The sequence below is a fragment of the Oryctolagus cuniculus genome, chromosome 1, assembly GCF_051225735.1.
Source record: "Oryctolagus cuniculus isolate XC-2025 breed Fujian yellow rabbit chromosome 1, ASM5122573v1, whole genome shotgun sequence".
Classification (NCBI taxonomy): domain Eukaryota; kingdom Metazoa; phylum Chordata; class Mammalia; order Lagomorpha; family Leporidae; genus Oryctolagus; species Oryctolagus cuniculus.
This window is the reverse complement of record NC_142867.1, coordinates 62,721,458-62,728,950: the sequence shown is the minus strand read 5'-3', so window position 1 is coordinate 62,728,950 and position 7,493 is coordinate 62,721,458.

Genomic DNA, 7,493 nt, shown 5'->3' with positions numbered 1-7,493 from the left:
GAGACCGGGACCTCGTCTGGCTCTCTGTAGTCCTGGCAAGTTGTTCCCTTCTTCGAGCTCAGCTACTCTTCAGAACAATGGGCATTAATAATAGCACCAACTTCATCATCATTCATCCAACTCAGGTTTATGGAGCACCTAGTAAGCCAGGCACAGTATACAACTTTGAACAAGCAGAACCTCCGGGGCCTTGCGAGGATGCAGTGGAGACCTGGCACTTCTTTAGCACAGTATGCAGTCTATAGCTGCTAGCTAAAAGCTTCTCTTTGATCATTACAACAGCCCTTTGTGATGGGTGGGTCCTCTCATTTACGTGCATTTAATGGGGGATGAAGCAGGGAAAGGGAAAGGCATTTGCCTGTGGCTGCACCGGCAGGCAGGAGCAGGGCTGAGCCGGGAAGCTGGACTGTCTCACTCTAAACCTCACTGCTACTGGTCCCACGGTTAATGTGGCGGGCGGGGGTTGGGGTCGGGGGCTCCTGTGGGACCCCCTGCTCTCCTCTCAGAGACCTTGGGCCACCCTGGGTCACTGCCTCTGATCTGCCTCCCCCGTCCCAGAGTCCCCGACTCCGCCTGCAGGTTTGGTGCTGGGAAGGGCAGGGGTCATCAAGAGGCCCCCGAAGGCCCCAGGCCCAGCTCCCTCCTGCTACAAGGGGCTGGGGCCAGCGCTGGTCCACCATCATGAACATGCGTCACCCTGGGCCCCGGCCCTTCCTGAGGGCCTGTGAAAGGATGCGGGGGGGGGCGGGGGGGGTGCTGAGCGGTGCTCCCTCATAGAGACGGGGCCCCTGCTCGTGGCAGAAGGCCCAGGGACACGTCGTGGAGTCGCTCCCACAGCAGGCTCGCTGTGTGGGTTCAGTGTCCTGAGCTCACAGGCGGCACCTGAGCAAGAGGAGGCGAGGGGGGAGGGGCTGCAGCTCCCCTTGCCGCTGGCTGGCTGGCTGAGCACTCTCAGTGTCTCCTCAGTTAAGGGCAGAAAAATCTTTTCAGAATAATGGGCTCTAAATTCCGTGCTATATAACACAGTAGGAACCACAGTCACTTGGTGAATGTTACTCTGTGCTGGGTTTGTGACAGGCACTTTATGCACCTGCTGCTAACCTCATAACCTTAGGAGACAGATGCACATGACAAAGACTCAGGGAGCTTAAATAAGCTGTGTATGTAGGTTCATGCAGCTTCTTTAAATTAATTTTTAACATTTATTCATTTGAAAGGCAGGGGGAGAGAGAGAGAGAGAGAGAGAGAGAGAGAGAGAGGTCTTCCATCAGCTGGTTCACCCCCCCCCCCCCCAAATAGCTGCAACAGCCAGGGTTTGAGCCCGGCTGAAGCCAGGAGCTTCAGCAGGGTCTCCCATATGGGTGGCAGGGACCATCTTCCACTGCTTTTCCCAGGCCATAGCAGAGAGCTGGATCGGCAGTGGAGCAGGCTGGATGTGAACCAGCACCCACATGGGACGCCAGTGTAGCAGGCGGCGGCTTTACCCGCTATGCCACTGCGCTGGCCCTCAGGCAGCTTCTTAAGTGGCAGAGCTGAGATTGGAGCCTAAATGGGTTTTGCTACAATGCTCATCTTCTCTATAGGCAGAGGCTGGGTGAGGTGGGTTAAGCCCAATGACTCAGTGCCTCAGTTTATCTGGGAAACGGGGGCAATAGTGCCACCTCGCGGGCCAGTCTGCAGAGCGAACGGGCTGCTGCAGCACCGACGTTTGGCCACTGTCAGCATCTTGCATCAGCCTCCCTCCCAGGGTGGATGGGGAGGAAACAGGCCCAGGTGGGGGAGCTGCCTCGGGAGTGGGGCCCATTGTCCCAGCGCCAACCAGACATGTTTGCCACTGCAGGGGTGGGATGTCCGGTCCTGGGTGTGTGCTGGGATGGACCAGGGAAGGGGTAGAGCTATGGCCCCCTTGCTGGGCTGAGGGCACTCGAGGCTCTGGGGAGCCCAGCAGTGCCCAAGCTGCCAGGCTGTGGCTGAAGGTTACACCAGCCCTTGATGGTGCACCTGCGCCTAGGCAACTGGAGAAACGTTGGCACCAGCAGGGGCCTCTGCGCCTCCAGGGCTGCGAGGAGTTTGGGCCACTGTGGAGAAAGTTGTGGGCCGCCTGGGAGGAAGTTGTGGCTGCTCCAACTTTTCTCACTCCGAGCTCATTGCTTTCGGTCCCTGAGGTCGGCCGAGGGATCTGCCACCAATTAGGCCATAATGAGCTGGACCTCTGTGGCCTGCCGGGCTCCTGGGGCCGCCTGGGCTCAGCAGGGCACCTGGGGCCCAATTATAACAGCCCGGGCCCAACTCCATGTCCAGCTGAGGCCTGAGTCCCACGGAGGGCTGCCCGCCCCAGTGCTCACTCTCCTCGCCTGGCCAAACTTTTAATGAGTGGAGACGGCTGCTTCTGGATTGTTCACACAGCCACCTGGGCCCTGACTGCTCCCTCCTTAAAGGGCCAGAGGCATTTTCTAGTGTGTGACTTGCTGCAGTTTAAGTGGATTTGTCAATCAACAGGCGGGTCGCAGGAAGTCTAGGCACTGACCCACCGTGTGACCCTGCACCGAGCCAAGGCTGCTCAGGCCTTAGTTCTCGGGTCAGCACGAGGCCCAGATGAGATGACACACACTGCAAGGCGCTGGTTCCTTCTGAACAGCCCTTATGGTTCTTAATCACCCGTCCCATCGGCCTGCTGCTGCCTTGCCTCTGAGCCCCACCGCTAGCCGACTCTGACCTGGTGCTCACAGAGGTGCCAGCGTGGCCCGCCCTGCTCTGATGGCCACCCTCTGACCCAGGGGCCCTGTGTTCCTTGGTCTCTCTCCTGCTCTGTCCCCTAGGCCTGCAGACAGGCATCACCCAAAGCGTGAGAGCCCCGGTATCACCAGGCCCTGCCCTGGCTGCACAGGTGGGAAACTGATGCCCAGGCAGAGCAGGCTGTGCCACACTCCTTCCTCTTCTGGGGCCCGGCTGTACGTGCACGAAACACTCTGGTGCCTCCTGGAGGGCAGCGGGGGGTCCACATGCCCACTCGTTCATCCTGGCTAAGCGGGCCGACGTGGCGCATGTCCTGTCCCCGCGGTTTACCACGCCCACCTCGGTGCCCTCGTGTTGACCTCAGCCGGCCACTGGATGGCAGGAGTGAGAATCCACACCAGATGTTTAGGGCAGGCTCTCAGGAGCTAGGGTGAGCTGTCTTTCTGGACATCATGGTTGAATCACTCAGCAAGCACCGGGCTGAGCTCAGTGCTGCCGGGCCTGGGGGATAACAGCAGTGACCAAGACTGACCTTGGAACGGAGAGGCACATCTTCAGCAAGACCAGGCCTGGGGCAGGCTGGGGCCGGATAAGCCAGGGACAGGACAGAGGGCCCGGGGCCCAGCCTGGGGAGGGAGGGAGGCAGTCAGGGAAGGTTTCCCAGAGGAGGCCACGGCGTGCTGGGTGCTGAGCTGGGTGGGGCCCTGGGCTCTATGTCCCTTCTCTCAGTCCATCCTCATACAAGCCTGGAGGGCAGATGATGCTTTCTTTTTACACTGCCAGTTAAGGCTACCCATGCAGTAGACCCAGGGCTGGCTGGGCCCACATCTTGCCCCATTTCTTCTCCCATGAGAGTGCTCGGGGCTGGCAATGGACAGGTACGGAGGGACCCTGGGTAAACTGGAGACGCTCTCACGGGAAACTCCAGCTTCGCCCATGGGGGCCCAAGCGTGGGGTCTCCCCTCTGCCTGCGGCAGACAGGCCCTGGCTGCTTGGGTTCCCACCCAGCCACTGTCAGTGTGACCAAGAGCAAGGCACGGCCTCTCTGTGCCTCAGTTTCCCCCTTGACAGTCAACACCGTGCAGTACTTCCAGGGCCTTTCTTCTAAGGGCACCACCCTCTTACTCATGTCGGCCTCTGAGCGGGGGTCTGCTTTTCCAGGCTGGGTAGGTAACACCCGGGCAGTTTTAAGAACCGCATTAGTGACTATGCACAAGGCCCCCAGAGCAGTGGTTATGCGGGAAGCACTCAGGAAAAGTCACCACTGAGCAGCAGGGAGGAGAGACAGAATTCCTAGAACACGCTGACGGCACACACAGGATCACGAACTGTGACGACACAATGCCTGCAGCAATGCCGGGTGGCCTGGCGGGGTTGTAGCGCGGTGCAGGCAGAGAGACCGCCACACCAAGTCTTGTCTTCCAGGACAGGAAGGCGAGCGTGTCCCCAAGAGCGTCTCCGGGACACAGGCATGGGCTGTTCCACAAAACGGCTCTCCATTCAAAGCCGTCTGGAAAGCATGGAATTCCACCATGCTTCTCGGAGAGGCCTGACGTGCTGAAGTGACTGGCAGCCCCCACCGAAGCACACGGAGACACAGTGCGCAGCTTCCCTGGACCACAGGGTCTCACTATATATATATATATATATTTTTTTTAAGATTTATTTATTTATTTGAAAGGCAGAGTTACAGAGAGGCAGAGAGGTCTTCCATCTGCTGGTTGACTCCCCAAATGGCCACAATGGCCGGAGCTGCGCCGATCTGAAGCCAGGAGCCAGGAGCCAGGAGCTTCTTCTGGGTCTCCCACATCGGTGCAGGGGCCCAAGGACTTGGGCCATCTTCTATTGCTTTCTCAGGCCATAGCAGAGAGCTGGATTGGAAGTGGAGCAGCCAGGACTAGAACCGGCGCCCATATAGGATGCCAGCACTGCAGGCGCCAGCTTTACCCACTAAGCCACAGCACTGGCCCCTAGTAATCTTTTTTAACGAGGAGCATCTGTGTGGCTGTGACCTGGAGAAAACACTTGGAAGGCTGCCTGGAATGGGATGGCTCTTCTGTATACAGAGATAATAAAAAACGAATCTTAATGAAGAATGGGATGGGAGAGGGAGTAGGAGATTGGATGGTTTGGGGGTGGGAGGGTGGTTATGGGGGAAAAACCGCTATAATCCAAAAGTTGTACTTTCAAAATTTATATTTATTAAATAAAAGTTTTCTAATAATAGTAAAAAAAAAGACTGCATAGAAGGGGCTGGTGCTGTAGTGCAGTGGGCTGGGCCGCTGTCTGCAGTGCTAGCATTCTATATGGGCGCTCGTTTGAGTCCACTGCCAGTCCAGCTCCCTGCAAGTGCTCCTGGGAAAGCAGCGGCTGGCCCAAGCCCTTGCACCCACTTGGGAGACCCATAGGAAGTTCCTGGCCCAGGCAGCTGCAGCCATTTTGGGGAGTGAACCAGCAGATGGAAGATCTTTCTCTCTGCAACTCGGACTTTCAGATAGATAAATCTTAAAAACACGCACACACACACACACGCACACAAACAAGCCAAAAACAAACAAACAAACAAACACAAAAACCAAAAACCAAACCAAAACAAAAACCAAAAACCCCCAAACTGCTGGGGAAGAGGCTTTGTCTTTGAGCCACTGGCGGGGGCCTTCAGGTCAGGCCATGTGGTCCCAATCCTCAGTTCTCCTGTCTGTAAAGTGGGAGTAACGGGCACACAGGAGAGGGCGCATCTGGGGCAACTCCTCGCAGGTGGGCAAACCTCAGCGTGTGACGCACAGATGCAGCCTGTGAGGTGGATGCCACCATTAACTCCCTGCCCGAGGTTGACGGCAGCTCTTAGCCCCTGCAATCAGCTCGCGAGACAGCCAGGATGTGCTCACTTGCCCCTTCTCCCCTGGCCTCTGCCCAGGGCGGCACCGGGCCTAGGGATGCGCACGCCGAGCCTTTGGGCGGGGGCGCGGCCGGCCCACAACGCACCGGGGCGGGGGTCCCTCATGGCGGCCTCGTCGTGGTGCAGTGTGGGGCGTCTCTCCGAGAAGGGCTTGCGGGAAGCGGGAGGAGTGCGGCCGGGCCCTGTGCGGCGCTGGGCGCAGGCCGCGGGCCGCACGGCCAAGCTCGCCTGCCCGGTTGCCACGGCCCAGCCTCCTGCCGCCATCGCCGCCGCCGCGCTCCCGCGGGGCTCGTTAGCGCTGCCGGGCCGGCCCCGGGGAGCCCGGCGACCTCGCCAGCAGCCGGTGCCAGCCGGGCCGCCAGGCGCCGACGAGGCCCCGGGGAGGCCGGCGGTCTCCTGGACAGGGAGCCGCTCGCTCGCGGCGAGGCTCAGGGGAGCCGCCGCTGCGACCGAAGGCGCAGGTTCAGGTGCGCCGCCTGCCCGCGGCTGCGCGAGGGCGCCCGAGACCGCGGAATGAGCGGGGCGGGGCGGACGGCGAGAGCCGGGCTCTCCCGGGGCCCTGGGCGGACGGCGAGCGGCGTCGCGGGGCGGGGGCTTGCCCTGGCCCTGGTTTTGGCTCTCTCTGTCATTTTAACAGCGATACTGAAAGCCTGAAGCCCCGCTCCGAGGCTGCTGGAGGTTGTGGAGCATGTTTTGAGTTTAGATTTTTTGATGCCTTCGGTTGTTTCCGTTTCATTATCTGGCTTTTTTTTTTTTTTTAAACTCAACGACACGCCCCCCCCCCCCCCCCCCCCGGATTTAAACTCAGTTAATCCTTTTTGGCCTGTTTGCCAAAAACAAAACCAAAAACAGTCCTAAACCTAGGGTGTCTGGGCCCCGTCTAAATATGTGCTGTGACTTGTTAGTCCCATCTGTGACAGTAGCCCTGGTCTCGGACGTGTGATTGGGCTGCTCATGCCATCACTTCTGTGGGTTGCAACCCTTGGCCACCGCTGACCGGGCCGTGGGTCTAGTGCTGTCCACCTTTTCTCTCTCTCTTTTTTTATTTGTTTGACAGATGGAGTTAGACAGTGGGAGAGAGACAGAGAAAGCTCTTCCCACGTTCATTCCCTAAATGGCTGCCACAGCCGCTGCTGTGCCGATCCGAAGCCAGGAGCCAGGTGCTTCCTCCTGGTCTCCCATGCGAGTGCAGGGGCCTAGGCACTTGGGCCATCCTCCACTGTACTCCCGGGCCACAGCAGAGACATGGCCTGGAAGAGGAGCAGCCGGGACTAGAACCCGGCGCCCAGCTTCTCTTTATGTCGCATCGTTGTTGCTGTTGAGCTGCTGACCCAAGGGCAGATGGCGAGTCTCCCCGTAATACTTCAGTCCCACCCTCCCCTTCCCTCTGGCCTCTGTTTCCTGAGCGTCAGATGGCCTTGCTAAGTGAGGGTGCCAATTTGAGGTGGTTCCTGGGTCAGCTTTGGTCGCTCTGACAAAGCACTGTAGACCGGGTGGTTTGAACAGACGTTTGGTTCTCACAGTTCTGGAGGTTGGGACGTCCCAAGATGGAGGTGGCTGCAGGCTGAGTGTGTGCTGGGAGCCCTGGTGCTGCCTTGTGGGCATCTCCCCATGTGCCCAGGTGGAGAGGGAGGGAGAGCATGTCTTGTTCATGAGGTTCCCTAATTACTTTCAAAGGCCCTGCCTCCGAATATCACGTTGTGGGGTTAGGGTTTCCATGTAGGAATTTTGAGGGGGACAAACATTCAGTCCTTAACGGATGGATGTCTGACAGGTGTAACCGCTCCACCTGTACTTGCTTGTAGTCAGGGTCACCTTAGCTTGCAGTGGTATAAGGAAGCCTGCTGCTGTGTCGAGA